Genomic DNA, 21,985 nt, shown 5'->3' on the forward strand with positions numbered 1-21,985 from the left:
CTTGCTGAAGGCGCGGCCTTGGGTGAGAAAGAGGGGTCTGTGGTCATTGGCGGTCTGTGGAGGTGTGCTAGTGTCCGGTGGGCGGTGCTGCAGCGGTGGGCAGCGCCCACTTCTTCTTCGGCTTCCGTACAGTTTCTTCTCGGAGGCGAGCGACGGGAATACGGGGAGGCTCTCCTCAGGATGTGTGCTAGCAGTGTCTGGCTGTGCACGGTGGTCCGCCGGGGGTCTCGGCTGCACTTCCCATCCAGGCGCTCAGGGAGAGCGGCGCCATCGGCCGATGGTACGGCGTCCTTCGAACCGGGACGAGGAGGCAGGAGCCTTCTTCGGCCATGGACCGGGTGTGAGTGCGGTTTCAGGTGCCTGGTGCAATCCATGGCGTCGAGTCCGCTGGATCCTTCTTCGGCTAGCCTCTCCGAATCCGCCGTTGCTCGTGGATGAGGGCCTCGGCTACCTCAAGCTATGCTTAGTTTTCTTTCTTGTTGTGCTTGTTTGGTCGTTGGTTTGTTAGCTGTTCTTCAGCACCTTTGTTCTGGCCGTAAAAGGTTTTATTAATTTAAAGCTGGGCACTCGTGCCTTCTGTTTAAAAATGTTAACGTAATTAGGCAAGGGGTCAGCCACGGGTTGCAGATCTTGGCGACGAACACAACTACGCAAGGGGAACTCTGAACCTTCGATACCGCGCCGCGAAGGAATATCCCGTGCTGACATCAGGGAGCAAACGAATCCCGATGAAACACGTACGTGACCTGGCAGTCTTCAGTTTTTTAGAGCTAGCCGTAGGAGTGGGCCTCTGTAGGATAATTGGACGGCTCTCGTCTCTCGGAGGCCAGGCCATGATGCACTGCACAGTTGCTCCGCACATGCTGATAGCGTCCGTGTCACTGTATGTCATGGACCTGGAGCGAGATGTGGCCTTATCAGCGTCAGGCAAGCAGCGAAGAAGGCTTCGACGAGCAGGAAGGAAGCCAGCCCGCGTCTGTGGGCCTGACTGGACTACATGAAGGCCAATCAGGGATGGACACGCCATCTCATCGACGTCGCGTCCAAGCCGGGTGGACAGAGGTCAAAACATACATAAAGCACGAAGTTGTGGCGTGGTAGTGGTTGTCGTTGGACCAACTCGTAGCTCGAGCCCCTTCCTCTTGCTCGTCTAGTCCTCCTCTCTCGTTTCTCTACTCTGTTTTCCCCATTCACCTGTATCAACTATCAAACCCGTGGATCATACAGAGGAAGGTAGAATGGCCATAACATTTGGTATCAGTAGCCGCTCGATCCACCGCTTCCCTGTGTAAAATCCCTCGATCTGGACAGTAAACCCGTCTCGGTAGGCGCCGATTTGTACACGCAAATCGGCACAAAGTTCCCCTCCAGGGACGCCTCCGATCGGTTGCCGGAATTGGGGTGCGGAAGGTGAGATCTAGCCCTGGATCGTCCGCACCAAACCCGGTGGGCGACGTCGGATCGTATCGACGTCCTCGACCGCAACATGGAGGAAGTCCTCAAGCAAATTGCTGCTTTGCGCACGGATTTGAAGGAGGAGTTCAAGAGCGGCCTCACAGCGGTGGAGGCCAAGCTGGGATCGACTCAGGCCTCAATTGAAGCCACCTCAACTTCTCTCCAATCGATCAACTCATGGCGCAATGGCGTGGACTCACAAGTCTCAGATCTGACCGCGTCCGTGGAAGCGCTCAGGAAGCAGATCGATCGTGTGGTGGTGGGTGTTGGCCTCAGCGCCCTAGGCACACCGCCAGGAGCAGCGTCGCCAGTCCAGCCTCTTGCGCCGCTCAACGTGGGCGCATCACCACAGGAGCAGGGCTCCGGGCAACTTGGCCACGGCGTGCAAACAGAACACCGGGGTGCGACAGGCGAGCAATTTGCTCTCACCCTGTCGTCCCCGGTCACAGGTACGAACAGTCGACCAAATCTCGATATTGTTCCTGTTACTGCAAACCAGCATGTCACTACACCAGCTCCGCCTCCCACGGATTTTCCCCGCTTTGACGGCGAAAATCCGATGTTGTAGCGAAGGCCGCGAGAAAATATTTTCGCTCGTTCGCCGTAGATCCTAGTTACGTGAGTTGAGTATGCCACTATGCACTTCTCCGGTAACGCTGCTCTTTGGTTACAGAGTGTGGAACATAAACTAGCTGAGTTTACCTGGGATCAGTTGTGTGCGCTGCTTAGTAAACACTTTGATAGGGGTCAGTATCAAATGTTGTATCGCCAATGTTTCAGGCTTAAGCAAACTGGTAGTGTAGTGGCATATATCGAAAAATTTGACAGTCTTATGCATCACATGTTAGCCTACAAACCTGATTTAGATCCCACCTTTTTCACCACTCGTTTTATAGAAGGTTTATCCACTGATATTCGTAGAGTTGTTATGATTCAACGCCCCGAGGACCTCGAGACTGCTGTTTCCTTGGCCTTATTGCAGGAGGAAATTGATGATGATGTTCCTAAATTTTTTGGAAGACAAGGTCCGCAACCAAGACCTTTCTCTCGTCAGAGCTTTTCACCAACAGCCAGGCCCCCTGCTTTGATTCATTCTGATGACAAATCGGCTGCAATAGCCAACAAAGTGTCGGCGCTGAAGGCCTATCGCAAGGCTAAGAATCTGTGTTTCACGTGTGGTGAAAAATATGTTCCCGGCCACAAATGCAGTACAACTGTCCAGTTGCATGTAGTGGAAGAACTCTTGGCGATGTTACATACCTCAGATTCTGATGTTGAGCCTTCTTCTGTGGAAGCTGATCAATTTGAAGATGCCATAGCAGATACAGCAGAAGTGCTCATGTCTATTAGCAAACAGGCAATGAATGGATCAGAAAATTTGCACTCTATGCGATTGCTTGGGCAGATTCAAGGGCATGATGTCTTGATCCTCATTGATTCGGGATCTTCAAACAATTTCATCAGCTCTCATTTGGCGGCTAAATTGTCTGGAGTTATACCTTTGCAACATCCGGTGCAAGTAAAAGTGGCAGGGGGAGGTCTATTGCAAGGCACTTCTGAGATTCCTGATTGTGGCTGGACTTGTCAGGGAAACTCCTTCAACACTACACTAAAGGTCCTGCCCCTGCAATGTTACGATATGATTCTTGGGATGACATGGTTGGAACAATTTGGATTGATGCAAACACACTGGGCACAGAAATGGTTTCAGTTTGAGTGGGAAGGCAGATCTTGCAAGCTGCAAGGGTTACAAGCACAGACTCATCATTGTGAAGAAATTTCAGCTACAGAGTTGCATGCCATGTCTCAGCAGGATTCCATCTATTACCTGGTCCATCTATATTTCACTACTGACAGTGAAACACAAACAACTGTGCCACACATAATTGGCATGGTCTTGGACGCATATGCCGAGGTGTTTGAGGAGCCAACTGGTTTGCCACCCCATAGAAAGTATGACCACACTATTCCACTGCTTCCAGGGGCCAGTCCAGTAAATCTAAGACCATATCGATACAGCCCAATGCAGAAAAATGAAATCGAAAAGCAGATTAAAGAGCTATTGGCGCAAGGTGTTATAAAACCAAGCACCAGCCCGTTTGCCTCCCCTGTTCTGCTGGTAGGCAAGAAGGACTTAACATGGAGGTTATGTGTTGATTACCGACATCTCAATGCACTGACAGTAAAGAACAAGTACCCATTGCCAGTGATTGATGAGCTTCTTGATGAGCTATCGGGTGCGAAATGGTTCACCAGCCTGGACTTGAGAGCAAGCTACCACCAAATCCGTATGGCAGAATGTGATGAGTACAAGACAGCTTTCCAAACCCATCAAGGGCATTTTGAGTACAAAGTTATGCCGTATGGAGTTACTGGTGGCCCTGCAACATTCCAAAGTGTGATGAATGACATTCTATCACCATTCCTAAGGAAATACGTGTTAGTCTTTGTGGATGATATCCTCATTTACAGTAAGACACTGAATGAGCATGCAACCCATGTTGAAGCTGTGCTAGGAGTTTTGTTAAAACATGAACTGAAGGTGAAGAAATCAAAATGCACCTTTGCCAAGCAAGAAATCCTGTATCTGGGCCATGTCATTAGTGCAGAAGGGGTGTCCACTGACAAGGCCAAAATTGATCCCATTGTTAAATGGAAACCACCGCAAAACGTCAAAGAACTGAGAAGATTTTTGGGCATGACAGGATATTACAGAAAGTTCATTCGTGGTTATGGAGTTATCAGCAGGACTCTGACTGATTTATTGAAAAAGGGTGTTCCCTTTGTGTGGAACTCCGACAAGGAAGCAGCATTCCAAGCATTGAAGCAAGCGCTTGTCTCAACCCCTGTCCTGGCCCTGCCTGATTTCTCCCGGACCTTCGTAATTGAAACTGATGCGTGCAGTAAGGGCATTGGTGCCGTGTTGCTGCAAAATAAACATCCTATAGCATTCCTGAGCAAGGCCTTGGGACCACGTCACAGAGGACTCTCGACTTATGAAAAGGAATGCTTGGCAATCCTTATGGCGATAGACAAATGGAGGTCTTATCTTCAGCATGGGGAGTTCATCATTAGCACTGACCAGCGCAGCCTCATCCACCTTGATGACAAGCGTTTAACAACACCCTGGCAGCACAAAGCACTCACTAAGCTCCTTGGCTTGACATACAAAATCATTTATAAAAAAGGGGTGGACAACAGAGTGGCAGACGCCCTTTCACGACACATTCATGCAGATACAGAAGAGCTGTTGGCTGTATCTCAATGCAAACCGGCTTGGTTAGAAGCAGTAGCACTGGGTTACTTGCAAGATCCCATCGCAGAACAGAAATTGCAACAACTTGCGTTGGAAACTCCACAAGGCAACTATTCATTGCAGCAAGGGATCATCCGCCATAAAGGAAGAATATGGATTGGATCTAATACTCAAATTCAGCAAAAAATTCTCCATGCTCTACACGCAAGTCCAATTGGGGGACACTCTGGGTTCCATGCAACCTATCATAGGGTCAAACATACCTTCTCATGGCCTAATCTAAAGAAGCATGTGAAGGAGTATGTGGCCCATTGTGTTGTTTGCCAGCAAGCAAAAGCCGAGAGAGTGCCTTACCCGGGACTATTGGAACCACTCAAAACACCAGATGGAGCGTGGCAAGTGGTCACCATGGATTTCATCACTGGGTTGCCGAAATCATCGGGGTTGGACTGCATACTGGTGGTGGTGGATAAGTTTTCGAGATATGCACACTTCTTACCCCTCAAGCACCCCTTTACAGCTCTTTCGGTGGCTTCCCTGTATGTGAAAGAGGTTTATAGGCTTCATGGGTTGCCTCTGGCAATCGTGTCAGATAGAGACCCAGTGTTTACTAGCAACCTGTGGAGGGAATTATTCCGGCTGACACAAACTGAACTGAGAATGAGCTCTGCTCGCCATCCTGAAACCGATGGGCAAACGGAAAGGGTTAACCAATGTCTTGAAGGGTTCCTACGTTGTTTCGTCAGTTCGTGTCAAAAGCAGTGGGCACAGTGGATTCCATTAGCTGAATTCTGGTACAATACCACTATCCATTCCACATTGGGTAAAACACCTTTTGAGGTTCTGTATGGCCATACCCCTCGTCATTTTGGAGTTGATGTTGTCGAATCTTGTGCTGTCCCGGATTTGAAACAGTGGTTGAGGGATCGTGAGGCAATGACAAAATTGTTGCATCAACATCTCGAGCGTCAGCAGCTGCGCATGAAACACCAAGCTGATAAGCATCGAACCGAGCGCCATTTCGAGGAAGGAGACTGGGTGTACTTGAAACTTCATCCCTATGTGCAAACATCAGTTGCTAACCAAGGCTCGCGTAAGCTTGCCTTTCGTTTCTATGGCCCGTTTCAGGTTCTACAGAAAGTGGGCAAGGTCGCCTATAAGCTCGACTTGCCAGCAACAAGCCTCATTCACCCTGTCATTCACGTTTCACAATTGAAGAAAGCCCTGGGAGCAACAGAGGTGGTGCAAGCTCAGCTCCCTGAGGTGGAGTGTCCTGAACCAAAGCCTGACATGTTGCTGGGAACGCGCTGGAGAGACCACGGCAAGGAGAAGCAGTGCCAGGTGCTTGTTCGCTGGGAAGGTTTGCCTGACGCCTCAGCAACCTGGGAGGATCGTGAAGAGCTTCAACGACGCTTCCCGGATCATCCAGCTTGGGGACAAGCTGGTTCCCAAGGAGAGGGTAATGTCATGGACCTGGAGCGAGATGTGGCCTTATCAGCGTCAGGCAAGCAGCGAAGAAGGCTTCGACGAGCAGGAAGGAAGCCAGCCCGCGTCTGTGGGCCTGACTGGACTACATGAAGGCCAATCAGGGATGGACACGCCATCTCATCGACGTCGCGTCCAAGCCAGGTGGACAGAGGTCAAAACATACATAAAGCACAGGTTGTGGCGTGGTAGTGGTTGTCGTTGGACCAACCTGTAACTGAGCCCCTTCCTCTTGCTGTCTAGTCCTCCTCTCTGTTTCTCTACTCTGTTTTCCCCATTCACCTGTATCAACTATCAAACCTGTGGATCATACAGAGGAAGGTAGAATGGCCATAACACTGTAACAAAGAATAAAAAGTTAAACTACGTTTGACCAAGTTACCGGCTCAAAGTGGCACGACATTTCGTCCTACATGTTGCGGACACCATAGGGCACCAGGGAGAGCAAAGATGTACCGACAACCGCCGTATGTGCCGATGGCTAAATATCGGGGCCATCGGTATAAGAGCCTCCGGAGAGCGACGACAAGGATGATCGTCGGCGCTAAATATCGGGGCCATCGGTATAGGAGCCTCCGGAGAGCACAGTTTTAGCAGTCAGCACAATAAAATTTTTTTCACTTTAGACCTATGCCGACGGCTATGCTATCGGCATAGCTATTTTCTATTTCTCTACGTCAATCTTCGAAAAAGCATAACTAAATCATTCTAATTGAGAAAAATAAATATAATATATCAAGTTTTGCAGAAAAATAGGATATATCTTATAAACTATAAAAAATAGAATATTTAAAATACCTAAACAAACCTTCTTAGAAATGAGCTATAGTGTTCAAGATTTCATGGCTTTCACACAGGCCAAAAATGAAAAAATAGTTGCTCTTGGATCGGATTAGAAATCCATGTCCGGGGTCTTACTTCCCATCCTAGGGCCCACACATCTGCCAAATATGACCTTGTTTCGGCAAACCATGCCATGCCGAGGCCATTTCCCACCTCATTTCCCCTGAAATTCATAGAACTCCGGACGTGATAGCCCTTTTCGTGAAGGGTTTTTCAAAGTAATTGCCATATCCCAATTTTGAAAAACTGAATAGTTACTATAACATATAAAATGACGCCATGCGGTTCCGTTGAATATTTTGACTTCGTTCAAATTGTCATCTAGCCAAAACAGGGCCCCCGGGACATGCGGTATCGAAGTACCGGTAGTGCGGGTGCTCCCATTCGCGAACAAACTAAAAGACTAAAATTAGCACATATAATGATACAGCGTAGAACCAAAAACATTTTTTCCGAAATTTCTGGAGCGACGGATAGTTGACCCTGGTTCAAATCCAATCAATTTCCAACGGATTCGGCGGAACACCGCCGGAAGTCGCACGGTTTCCCAAAAAGCTAACGCGTGCACATGGCATGTGATAGGTGGTGCGTAGGTGGTATACTATCACCGCACGTAGGCTTCACGTCATACTAAAATGCGACCCATGTAGCTGCTTCACAAAAAAAAACCGTTTGGGCACGCTAAAAAAATGAAAAAATGATCGCCCGTGGGTCGGATTAGAAATTCGCGTCCGGGGTGTTGCTTCCCATCATGGGGCCAACAAACGTGCTAAATATGACCTCGTTTCTGCAAACTATGCCATGCCGTTTCCCACCTCATTTCCCCTGAAATCCATAGAAATCCATAGAACTTGGGTATGGAGAACTTGGGCTTACCCAATCCATCTTCATCCTCAAACCCACGACCTTGACGTCGGAGTTCAGCGAAACCACGACCGCGGTTACCACGCCCAGCACCACGATTAGCATTAGGTGCTTCATCATCATCTTCTTCTTCTTGTTGCTGTTGTTGAGTGAGATTACCAACAGCTAGTTGCAAATCTTGAAGACTGCGCTGGATATCCGTCATTTGATCTCGCATTGTGTTGACGGTCACATTAGTAGTATCCAACTTCTGGGAGATTCCCTGAACAGTCCCCCTAAGTTCATCGTCCTGAGTGCGGAATTCACGTCGCATCTCATTACGAAGAGCTTCATACTACCTCCATGTCATTAGATCAGCGGAATTCTTGTTTTCCTGGTTAACAATTTTTTCATCACTAGCAGACATGGTTAGTAGGTTAGTGCACTAAATCAAAAATATACGGTGGTACTCTCACAACTCACTCAAAACTGATAAGAAAAGGAAATCTTACCGCTCCAAAGTGAATTAGTGTCGCTTACCACTTGTAGTGAAGACTAGTGCATGGATGTAGTGAAGCGAATATCAAGGGTATAAGAACAATCACACGACAAAGCAGGGTATATGTGGGGCTGTAGGTGGGTTACCTATTTGCACCAATAACAAGCTCTAGCGCTGATCGTAGACAACCAATGATACTCACACAAGGCGATAAATGTGGCAATGCAACTATATGGATGAAAGGTTGCAATGCACTCGAGAGACGCTAGCAAAGCTCAACGGGACAGGCACAAGATTGCTCAACTACAGGTGCAGTTAAAGAAAACTTAGGTATTCACTTGATTCTACTAGCACGTCACTTTTCTTTTTGGAATTTTCTTTTGTATAACACGCAGCTATGTAGCTCGTTTTGCTTCTTTTCAATTTTCTCTTTTTTTTTACTCAACTCCTTGATAACACGGCCAACAGATAATGCAAAGCACCAAAAACCTAATGAGCAGCCTATCGAGCGGTAAAACTAGTCTCTTCTGGGGAAGTTCCTAGTCACTTATATCGAAAGGCTGCAACAAAAACTGACTCTAGATGAAAGCGGAAACACAAATCCTAACAATACTAGATGGAAGAAAAAGATACGCAAAAACAACAACTAAAAGCAACTAAAACTTGAAATTAGTGCAATCTAAGGCTATGGCAAACCCTAACCCTAATTTTTTTGGCTTTTTCTGGATAGGAAACACTCACAACTCAACTATGGGGTGGATTGTGGATAGCTTACCGACGAAACACTGAAATCTGATACCAAGATGATAAGGGGTGGCCCGATCTTCTCAGTAAGCAACGATGGTGATGATGATCACGGGATGAACACAACGGAGTTAACTTGATGAAGTGGATGATAACTTGTATGACGCAACGAGATCTCTCGATTGGTCCCTGTCGCCAATGCAACAGCTCTCAACCCTGCAAGATATTCGCAACTCCACACACTTGCGCACGTAGCCACCGACCACGAAGCGGTAGGTTACAACCTTCTAATTGCCAATGGACCGGGCCAGGGACCGGCTGGCAACCGGGCGAGGCAGCCAGCCTTACTGGATAGTGCCCGGTTGGCACAGGCGTAGAATCCGGTTTGAACCGGATGGATCCGGCGTGGCAGCCGGTCGGACCAGGCCTGGGGCCGGGTGGTCCGGCGGCACGGCCGGTTGACCGGGCTGGGCGCAGGCCTGAACATCTCCTCCTCTCTCGCATGCCTCCCGCTCCTCCCTCGCGCGTCCATGGGATGTCTTCATGTCCAGCTCCATGTCCAGCTTCACGTCCAGCTTCTTGTCCAGCTGCTCCTCTTCTCCTCGTGCGATGCTTGCTCCTTCTTCATACCTGATCATACATAACTAATAGGACTTAGGCAGTATAAAGTTATCATCGATCAAAGTATCACATAGGAACAAATTCACCTGTTGTTTAAGTAGCTTCGCACGAGCTCGTGTCATTGGTCCAATCCTAACTTCATTGGACTTGAGCTTCACAGCAGGAACATCTTCATCTTGCAATGACGGAGGTAGTGTGGCAGGGATGTCCTCATCAGTGTGTGTGTGTGTGTGTGTGTGTGGTACTAACAAGAAAACTTTAAAGTACTAAAAATAATTGTAGGAAGTAAAACTAGTGCAATTAAAGTTAAGGCTGTTAGGTGAAGTGGAGTAAGGTGAAGTAACTCATGGGAGTAAGTGTTCCGGCAAATTGCGATTACATTTGTGTGGTTGTCATAATTAGTGAAGGTCAGTATAGTCTTCTTAGTGTTTCTTCTAAGGAGGAGCAATTAATAGGTGCAGCCATATACATGAGCAAATACAACCCTAGTGATTGATCCTAAGACCAATTAAGAGAAAAAGTGAATTATTAAGACATAATGTCCAAGCACCACATTTATATCTAAGATCCCCATGATAATACCCCCGTTTATTAACCATGAATTAATACAACATGTATCTCTAAGACTTGGGATTTGGTTTCTATCAACTCCGGCTATACCTCATCCTATCAACATGCAACGATGACAACCTTGTGCGTCCCCTAACATATGTGTGCATTGATATGTTAGTACAACAATATCATCATAGAAGATAACATATAGTTGTATGCAATCATCAACAAACTATATCACAATTGCCTAGACCAAGTCACTACTCAAACATAGGCGTAGAGGTACAAAATATAATGGGAAAATGATACATTGCAATACACATCATGTTTGCCAAAAGATTACAAAAGGGTAGATGATGATGTTAATGTAGGTGTTGATGAAGATGTTGGTGATGAAGAGCAGCCCATGGAGGAGATGGTGATAGGCGCCGGCATGGCATCCCTTGTCGAGGGCGGTGCCCAATGGGGGCGGCGGCTTCCCTAGGGGTCAGCGGCACCTTGGCCCTCCTTCTTCCTTGTCCATGGTGCTGGTCTTGAGGACCTCCACCCCCCTCCCCCCCGCACTTGGCGGCTGCCAAGGGGGAGGAAAATTGTGATAATGGTTGACCTCTTCCAGGAGTAGGTTTTCCCCTCAATATATAGAGGCTCAGATGCAATCTTGGCTATAGGATGGATGTCCCTTTCATCCAAGGGCTCTTGGGCACCTCTAGAACATTTGTAGGACTACCCTATGTTGTTTATGAACCCATAAAGTCGTAGTTTGGCCAAAACCATCAAGTATGACAAGAGTTTGTGCCAATCGTGTCACCAATTTTTGGAAACCTGAAACTACTTCTTGACCCTCAGTAATATGGCCGGACAAAAGGCATCCAGAGTCGGATTTCTGCGAATGTTATGTCTAAAATGAAGGGCATAAAATTTCCCACAACTTCAACAATTGGCACCTTTTCATTGGACGCTGCCTTCAAGGTCTAACCGTCTCTATCTTCAAAAAAAGTTCTGCAGGGATAGATAACGGGAAACTCTAGATTTCACCATAATGACCGGTTTCCTTCCATATTTACATATTTCCTACGCAACAAAGTGTAAAACAAGAACTTGTGCACTTTTGCAACTATTAATAGTTTAGTATTAATAAATATAATAAAGTTACATAATAATAATGATTTTGACATAATAAACTACAAAGTTTATGTATGCATTTTACATGCATCAATATCCCCAAACTTAACCTATGCTCGTCCTCAAACATAAATATGACAAAACAAACATGTACTTTGGAGTTCGTTACTTTGCTTCTTTCCATTACCGCACAATGTTCGCAAGGTTCGATTCTTAAAAAATAACAATAAACAAGTGAGCTATAAGGTGAATTTTTTTATTAATATATATAGTGTGTAACATAAATTAACGAGCTAGTTAAGTCATCTAAAACTCCAAACTTCTAAAAAGATGGTTTTAACATATATATTTTAATAGACAGCACATTCAAACATGTCCGTGGTAAGTACACCTTTTCGCACGTGCCACCGAGCTTTGCAGTACGGCTGATCTTGGCCACCTAATTAACAAAGGTCATGTTGTTGCAACACAAAGTTAGACATGACAAATGACATGCGTTTTTAAATGTGAGCGGTTGTCCATCATCTGGACTCATATATATAGCAAACTTGAGTCTAATATTATAGCACCACAATGGCTAAAATAAGAGATTTGGCCATCGATCGGTTGCTTTTGGGATCCATCGATCCCGACCTCTGCTACATGTCGACTGACACGGGACGGAATCGAAACTGCCAAGATTCAAAGCACACTAATCCTAGCTGGTGGTAAAAATACTGCATCTAGCTAGCTACACTGGAGTAGAGAAAATTACAGCTAGAGTAAGTCGAAGAGGAAAACACGAACGAGAATGAGCTCAGCAGTCGCTGCCGGGTGCATGCAGTCCACGTCAGCTGGGCTTTCCACTCAATTTCTTCTATAGGTAGCGGGATCATTGCTTTGCTGGGGGTGAATCAGCATGCTGATGGCCCACCTTCCACGTGTGATCTAATGGGGTTGCTACAAAGTGGGAGATGCTGACTCGGCTTTGGCAAGAACGTCCATGTTTTTGGTGGTTCATGATGTTACCATCTCGTAGTTGCTGACTTGGCTTGCAGGCGGCGACGTTAGCTTTTTTCAAGAGGTACTCCAGCATATTATCCATGAAGGCGACATCGAGAAGAATGCACTTTTCATGTTAAAAGAAGAAAGATGAAGAATGCACTTCTGCCGAATCCTAATTGTGCATTATTCTAACTATTGTAACCCCACATAGACGCACATTCGCCTCGCACACAATGATGTGGGCTTCAACTTGTTCTGGAAAAACAGTCGACATGAAAGAGAGGGGCAAATTTGGCAGGAAGGATGTCATAATGTAGTGCCTACTTGAATTATGTGATTAAAAAACTTATATTCCCGATTAACCGGGGAAGGGAGTGCGTGGCTTTAGAGCATATCTCTAGTAAGGATCCTACTACAACCCCATGAAACAATTTATATGGTCCCGGGAACAAAAATAGAGCATTTCAACACCCCCTACTTCAGCCCCTTATTATATCTAGGCCCATAAACTTCCAAAGAGCATATGGAATAAGAGCCTTCCAAAGAGAGAGCATGTGGATGCTACAAACATTTTCTAGCCTGCAATAATCACCACGGATCTTGGGAAACACGCCACCGATCTGTTTTGACCTTGGTGTTCTCCTCCGCCGCAACTTCGTGAATCCACCGCCATCCCTAGCATGTCAACTCCACTCCTCCGCATCTTCATGATATCCTGCTACAGTGTCGTTGCCCTCTCTCGTAGAGCTCCTCTACCTTTATATAGCCGGTGGCCCGACATGGGCTCCATGAACGCTCCATAGAGCACACTCCTCATTCTGGTATCATGGCACTAGGAATAGGAAGGAAAAAAGGAAAGGAAAGGCATTGAGCTAATGCCTAATGGCTGTCATTGAGTACACAAAGGAGCTAAGAAATGATAGCTGTTTTTTTAACTGAAAATGACGGCTAATGTTGATGTAAATGTCAGTGTAACTTTCTAGGACATAAAATATAGGGAGCAGCTCCCAAATAACGTCTTGGAGCAGAGTAATAGGGGGACTATCATATCGCGGAAGACGCTCTTCTTGTGGGCGATTTACACAGAAATAACCCTTTGTTGCAACTATAGCACAGACTAACCCTCCGGGCAAACTATTTCACCCATCTAACCCTTTTGTGTGGCGCCCCTCCCATGGGCGCCACACATGCACCTGTGGCGCCAGTGCCTGCGGCGCCACTCCCCCAGCCGACGTGGCGCCCTCGACGCCGGGCCGGTGCGCCGATCCGACGTGGCAGCATGTGTGGCGCCCTCCCATCGGCGCCACACTGTGGAACCTGTGGCGCCGCTCGGAAGGGCGCCACACATCCACTTAAGTGTGGCGCCTGCGCCCGCCCCAGCCCGACCACACCTCTTCTTCTCTCTTCTTTCTTCTCTGCAAGCAAGGAACCGCCGCCGCCGCCCGCCTCCCCTTCGCCCCCCACCAAATCCACCAAGGATTCGTCAGATCTGGCCGGCCAACTCCTTCCTCATCTATTCCTCAAGATATTCCCCTTCGATTCCCTCCGATTCATCCACTAGTGTTGGTGGATTTGGTAGATTTGGATATGAACCCTAGACATGGAAATTTATGTTGGTGGATTTGGATATGAACCATAGATATGGAAATTAATGTTGGTGGAATCTACATTGTAGTCTATGTGTTTGAACCAAAGATTTGTTTGAACCCTAGATATGAAATTTTACATGTATGTGTTCAAACCCTATGTATGTATGTGTTGAAATGCATTCAAATGTGTTATGTATGCCTAGTATTTGTGATGCAATAACTCATATTTGTTAGGAATGGCTCATATTTGTGATGCAATAACTCATGTTTGTTAAGAATGCCTAGATATGAATGTATATGTATGTATATGATGTATGTGTGATGGCTTATTTGGATATATTCTCATGTGTTGCTCATATTTGTTAGGAATGGCTCATAATATGGTGTATTTGTGTAAACATGTAGGATGGTGTGGCTCTTAGATCAAGAGTATGACAGGGATCACCGGGCTTTTCATATGACAGAGAGGATAACGGATCTTCACCCTTTGAAGATTCGTTACCATGGCACAGTGGATATACCGTATGACGAGAGGTACACGGAGTTCATCGAGCCTACCGGTCTTCTCCCGTTCAAATCGCTTGTAAGCCGTGGGGGGCCGAACATGAACGCCGCGGCACTCACCGCTCTTGTCGACCGGTGGAGGCCGGAGACGCACACCTTCCACTTGAGGGCCGGCGAGATGACCCCTACTCTTCAGGATGTTTCCATGATCCTTGGACTACCTATTCGGGGCGAGCCACCGTGTATGAACACAGCTTCGATGGGTGGCGCCGGCGGATGGAGGCGCTTATTGGCAGGGCTCCTCCGTCGCCGGCGAGATCCAAAGGCGAGGGCTCCCGCCGGCGCATCTTTCTCTTGGATAAGGCTTAACTTTGGACAATGCCCGGAATGGGCCAACAGGGACACTCTGAGGACGTACACCCGCGTGTACTTATGGTACATGATTTCGAGGACTCTCTTTGCTGACAATGGTGGGAAGCTGGCCCATTGGTGTTGGCTGAAGGCGCTTACGGTGTTGGAGCACCGATGGAGTTGGGGAACAGCGGCACTTGCCTACCTCTATCGGCAGGTGATGATTTGTTGTATGTACTATTCTTCTATAGTAGTGTGCTAGACAAAGTACTAACCAAATGTCTTATGTACGCGAGTTGGACGAAGCTTGTCGCAGGACTGGGAGCGGCGGTATTGGTGGAAGCTTGCTCCTACTTTCCGTATGGAGCTGGGACCGCCTATCAGTTGGGCGGCCTAGGACACTCACCGAGAGGCCATGGCCTCATCACCATGAGAACCTTGATCGGGAGCCGACTTGGGCATATCTTTGGGACAATGTCTCGGAGATGACGAGCGATCCAAAGATCATGTACATGCACTACACTGAGGAGTTGGACACTCTTACCGCTGAGCAGGTAACCGATCACTCTTTTGCAATCCGAATTCATAAATTTTACTGGCATGTTGTAAATTCTGAAATATTTGTATGCTGCAGGTGGATTGGGAGCCATATGGTACCTACTACCGTATTGGCGCGGGGATGCCTGGCCTCAACCAGAAGTGCACGGAGGAGGCGCGGTTCTGGCGTATGCGCTGCCCACTCATATGCATGTGGCTTGTTGAATACCACCAGCCGCACGAGTGATGAGACAGCTTTGGGCTGTATCGGGAGTGCCCACCTCAGTGGCAAGACACGGACAAGGCGCTTCATAGGTAAACTTCTGAAATCATGCGATGGAAGATTCTTGATAGAAGAGGTAGAATCTAACTTCTTGATTCTTGCAGGCTTGATAGGAAGCAGCAGAGGAAGATCAGAAATTGGCCAGTCCATCATAGCGGCCACGTCACAGCGTTCCAACACTGTTTGGAAGCGACACGGAATGCTGGCCCTGTGGAGATTGTGCCTCACGACTTGGCCGCTTTCAACAACTACCTCCAGTGGTTCCATGAAAACACGCGTATCGAGTTAGTGAAGCACGCGTATGCTGACGACATCTTGGACGACCCCATCGAGTTCGACGAGGTTGCGCAAAGCCAGCACGACATCTTTGCTCACAGAGGGAGATCGACTTCTATTGCTTCCGAGCTGAACTTCGTGGTAATGGATTCTCTCATTAACTAGTACATCATCTACATTGCCATGTGCTCGCTTAAATTGTGTATACTATGTTTGTCACAGCGGTCGGAGATCCAAAAAACAACTGACGAGTGCGAGGTTATGTGGGACCAGAGCGGGAGAGATGAAAAGCCTGTCGGACCGTTGCGGCATTTCATTTAGGTATGATCACCAAATTTGAATGTACGCTACTATGTTCTGGTGACTTTGTAACCATGAGTTCCATGACGCAGAACACTGCACGAAAGATGCGGTCTTTAGCCAACTTGCTAGGTTGCCGCAAGGGCGAAATTCCTACATCCTCTTCTGAAGAGCCGGAGGTATGGACTATTTTGTTGCTGTCAAACATGTTCTTACTAATTTCAAATTTTGTAATCTCATGTGTTCATGTTTGTGAAGATTCCTGACGACGAGGAAATTTTGAGTCAAAGCATTAGTCCGGCAAGAAGCAAGCCCCACGGTCAGCTTACCAGTTGAAGCCAAGGGGCAGGGCTCCAAACCGGTACACTCCGGAAGATGATGACAACCGAGGAAAGAAGGTTGTCATTGAGGAGGATGAGGGGCCGCCGTGGAGATCATCTTTGTCGAGGATGAGGAACGACGAGCTGTTATCTTCAGAGGAGGAGGAGCAGGAGGAGCAGCAGCAACAAGAGCCACGGCAGCGGACGAAAAGGATGGCCGTCCGGAAGCAGCCCGCGAGGAGGGGACGTCGAGGATAGATGGATTTGTGTTGTGAACTCTATCTTCATTGCTACGTGTTCTAAACTCTATGTCATTGCTACGTGTTGTGAACCCTATGTCATTTCGAACCATGTCTGTAATGCTACTTGTTGTTTGAATCTACGTGCTACGATGTGAGCTATGAAGTGTTATATGTGTATGTTCTGAAATTGCTACTTGTTGTGTCGAATGTTGTACTCAAAACTGTTGGACTATGGTAGGATTTTTCATGGTTTTAACACAAGTCAATGTGTGGCGCCCTTCACACTGGCGCCACACTGCACTGTGCGGCGCCCGTGGCATCGGCGCCACACATGCCAACTTATATCAACTTTTTGGTCGAAAACATCCAGGGGCTCCGGACGATAAGTCCTTAGCCGTTTTGGCGAGCCTCTTTATGTGGCGCCCGTGGCATCGGCGCCACACTCCCGTGCCGTCGGCGCCACACAAACAGGGTCGCAGAACGGCTAAGTCCCAGACGATTTGCCTTACAGTATGTTTTGCCCAATTACAAATGCATGTGTGGCGCCGATGGGAGGGGCGCCACACATGCTGCCACGTCGGATCGGCGCACCAGCTCAGCGTCGAGGGCGCCACGTCGGCTGGGGGAGTGGCGCCGCAGGCACTGGCGCCACAGGTGCATGTGTGGCGCTCATGGGAGGGGCGCCACACAAAAGGGTTAGCTGGGTGAAATAGTTTTCCCGGAGGGTCAGTGTGCTATAGTTGCAACAAATGGTTATTTTTGTGTAAATCGCCCTTCTTGTGGTAGGTAGGTCCCGCGGGTTGGACGACCATGAAATGAAATAAAGAATATATTGTTCATGATCCAGAATAATGTAATGTAGTCCAAACGTACGATTGACAAGAAGAGCTGGTCGGCCAGCGGTTGCAGTCAGATCTGGCGATGAACAAAACCGGGACTTTGATACTGCTGCACCGGGAATATCCCGTGGTGACATGAGGAGAGAAAACGAATCCTGATGCTGCACCTGGCCGGCTGGATCACCAACCTAGTTAATACTGTAAGGGCTAGCCGTAGGAGCAGGCCCTCCGTGGAACAATTGGACGGCTCTCGTCTCTCGGAGGCCAGGCCACGATGCACTGCACATTTGCTCCCCACATGGTGTCACTGTAACGCCAATTGATCTGTTGCTGAGCACGGCGCCCGAGGAGTAGTGTTCTTGCCAGGAGTACGGACGAAGACAGTGCGTCTGCGTGATTGTGTCGCTGCTGGAGGCTCACATGGACGTGGACGGATGATAGGTACGTGAACGACCGAGGTGTGTGGGCTGGTGAGGGGAGGAGCCCTACATGAACGCACGGATGCTAGCTATAGGACCGACATAAGTGACTTAGCTTCTCTACATATGAATATATTTAGACATATTTTTTCAAAACATATTTTAGTACGTAGATACGTCTATAGCTGATAAAAGTGAATCACTTACTTTCCGGCGACAAATTGTGTACATTATTAGTTCTAAGATTTCCCCTAGCATAGATTTTGTTTTAAGAAGAATTTCCCCTAGCCTAGATACCCATGATTGCTATGGTAAAAGGCACAAAAATTTATAGGCCCACTACGTGAGCCTGCCAGCCCAATGGGCCTAGATCCACACAAATGAACAAAAATCTCCTCTCCATAATGGACAAGGCACTAGTGAGATTGGATACCTTTATCACAAGACACTGAATACGACATGCTTGTATTTTTTTTTCTTAAGATACACCAGAGATACAACAATGTAGATACTTAGATAGTATAGTATCTGTGTTTTTTTTTTGTAAAGAAACAACAAATCCAACAACTTACATGCACACGCGAGGGTGCGCCAACGACATCACACTCACACCTACACAACCTGACAGGACTCGCGGAGTTTTGGAAGAATATCCCACCTTACTTGGAACCTTGGACCGTTGCTTGGAAATGCAAGTTACCCGACGTTACCGGTCTGACAACTGATGTGGGCAGCTACAAGTCCTGAACCATGAGGGTCTCGTCGTACACCGCCGAGGCCATCTCGTGCACGACGAGCCTCTCCGCCGTCACGCCGGCGCCGGTGGCGTTGTTGAACAGGTACACCCCAGCCCTGGCGTAGATGGCCTCCGTCGGGTACACGCGCGAGGTCGCCGTGGTCCTCCCGCCCATCGCGAAGCTCTGCACGATGGAGTGGTCCACGAGCACTCTCATCGACAACGCCTCGCCGTCGAGCACCGGCACCGTGCTGCCCACCACCCGCTTCGTCACGTCCCTGGCCCGCGACGACCGCGTCTCGTCGTTGCAGAAGCTGGTCCGGAGGGTACCGTCGAGGGCCCTGGACACGTAGAAGTAGACCGCCGTCTGCTCGCCACGGAGGTCTCCGGCGGCGTGGACGAGGAGGCCGAAGGGGCCGAGAGCGCCACGTGCCGCCGCGCCGCCGCTGCTGCTGCAGTTGTAGCCGACGTCGGCCTCGTTGATGGCGGCAACATCAGAAGCGTCGAGGCGGAAGGAAGCCTCGATGTCCAGCTGAGTGGTCTGGTGGAGTGGGAGGTGGAAGACGGAGCCGTTGTCAATGGTGATGCCGCTGAGGTCGGTGGAGTTGTAGCGGAGGGCCTCCACCTCCTCCACCGGCCATAGGAGGAGGTTCGTTCGGGTCTTCTCGTCTAGCGCCACTGTCCTCGGAATCGACTGTGCATGTCATACAGAATTAATTAGGTAGCTACAGAATACTAAATGGAACATACTCCAACGACTGTGCAATCGATTTAATATTCATGATGCATGCACTGCTATAACAAAAGGACAGCAGCATTTCAATCCCTCAAGTGGCGATGGATGCATACGGTGAACTTGTGATGATAGATAACTCTGCTGTAATAGTATATAGATAGATAGATACCTGAAGTGAGGCCCATCCCTTGGCAACGTCGGCTCGCGCAGAGTCGACCTCGCCTACATACCCCAACATAATGCGCCGCTGCTTCACCGGATCGTAGAACGACGTGGAAGCGTAGAGCTTGCCCCAGTCGTATCTCAGCCCAATCCCCAAGTCTAGCTCGGCGTCCAATGGCGTCCATGTGTTCGCTGCCGCGTCGTACCTCCCCAATGAGTAGTAGTCGTGGCGTTCGTCGTCCATGCTCGCCTTTATCACGTACAACTCCTCCGACGAAGAGTTGTGGCCACCTCCGACGGGGTAAAAGTCGATGCACTCCCACATGCCGGTGCCCTCGACACGATGCACGATACCTGGGACACGCTCGAAGCTAAGGAAGTCCTTAGTCTTGAAGATGAAGGCGATGCCAGCGTGGCTGCCGTTGTCGTCGTCCTTGGAACCGATGAGAATGCGCCACGTGGCATCGGACTTGTCCCACCACGCGCTGGTGGGGTCTCGGAAGTCCATGCCCTGGACCCCCGTGGGTGAGCGAGGACGGGGTTGGCGGGGTGCTTGGTCCAATGGCGAAGGAGGGGGTCGTTGGGGTCGGTCGGGACGGCGATGCACTGGGACTCGGCCATAGGGTCTTCTGTGACCCCCGTGTAGAGCAGGACGAGCGTGCCATTGTGGAGCACCGTGATGGTACCCGACAAGACGCCCTTCATGTCGTACCAATGGTCAGGCCGCATGGCCACTGGGAGAGGGCGCCAGTGTACCAGGTCCTGGGACACCACGTGGCCCCACTCTATGTAGTCATCCCACGCGACGCCCCTTCGGTTGTACTGAAAGAAGAGGTGGTAATATCCACGGTAGTATACCGGACCTGCAGTGCATGTCGGGCTAATCAGCAGATTGATTAAATAGAGAACCCTCTGCCCCTATTTTCATTGTCTCGTGTTTAGAGAGCACCGGCTCAATTTCCTCTTCGTGTTTGTATCCATGTTTCTTTGGATTGGTTAGGTTGTAAAAAATGGTTTGCCGATGCAAATGTGGCATCCTATAGTGGTTACCTCGTTGTCTACTCCTGTGTAAAACCATCTAGCTTTAACGCATACTTTTCGGTGAAAATTTAGGTGCTGACTTTCTTGTTCTGTCTTTCATTAAAATGAATTTGCTACATAGTATATGGTACTTGTTTCATTTTGTTCACTGCATTTAAAAATATTATTTATATTTAAAGAATTTCTGAATATTTTTTTGTATGTATTGACACATGTGTAGAATTAACTCATCCATGTGTAAATATATGTGCCAAAAATATTGGACTTTCTGAAATCTCTTAAATGTATAATCCTTCAAAAAAAAATGCCAATCACCATGGACCCAGCTGACATGATGGTTCCATCTGGGATAGATTTGCTCTTAGTCCTACTTTACAAAGTCGGGATTAAGAAAGTAGCTTACATATGTGCATGACTTGGGACATAATATACTATATATCACTGAGAGAAAACTTAACACATTTCATATGTTGTTTCACATCTTTTATTTGTCGTCGCTTCGTCCTAAATTCGTTCATTGCCATCCGTTCGGGCCAACATTTATTTGTTACGAAACCTGTTGTCACATAGAGATAGAATAAAACTCACCGTCTGGATCTGCATGCATGCCGCCGGAATATGCCGCCGCCGCCGGCAAACGAACAAACAAGGCAGCCACGTCAGTTAATGTGTCTCTGGCTGGACCAACCCACACACGCCGGAGAACATAAGTCGGGCAGCGATTTTCGTACCGCTCATGAAGTGCCCCTCCGGCTGGTAATGGAACCCGGCGCGCTGCCACTGCAGCATCTCGTTGCTCCACGGGAACCCTCCGGCACCGTCCTCGTCGCCTGCCTGACCCATCCTGGACCCGGCGAGCAGAGAGGCAGCGACGAGGAGCACCACCACGCCAGACGCGGCCAGCACGGTTAAGAACCCGCGCCACCCCACGCCGGGGCGGTCCTGCTTGGCCAGGGCGACGTCGTCAGCGGCCGATGGCAGAAGTGGCGCGTACGCCGCGCTGGGAATGGCCCGGGACTCCATTGCCGGAATTCCCAACTCGAGGTCGAGTTGCAGGAATTAATTTCCTAGTATACTCCGGTGGATGGGTGCCTGCTGTGTGCTCTTCAGCAGTGTGTGAGGGAGCTGATTTATAGCTGAGCGGACGATAATACAAACAAAATTGGCAGTGGGCCATTGATGGCTATATATGTATATACACGCGGGAAATTCGAAGTACGTTCCACCCGGGAGACTGTCTACAAAA

The 21,985-nt window shown here is 48.5% G+C and overlaps 1 pseudogene; it reads right to left on the bottom strand.

The window, feature by feature from the left end:
* Positions 1-18,758: 18,758 nt before the first annotated feature.
* On the bottom strand, positions 18,759-21,762 carry LOC124667972 (annotated as a pseudogene).
* Between the last annotated feature and the right edge of the window lie 223 nt (positions 21,763-21,985).

Source organism: Lolium rigidum, chromosome 1, assembly GCF_022539505.1.
Source record: "Lolium rigidum isolate FL_2022 chromosome 1, APGP_CSIRO_Lrig_0.1, whole genome shotgun sequence".
Taxonomy (NCBI): Eukaryota; Viridiplantae; Streptophyta; class Magnoliopsida; order Poales; family Poaceae; genus Lolium; species Lolium rigidum.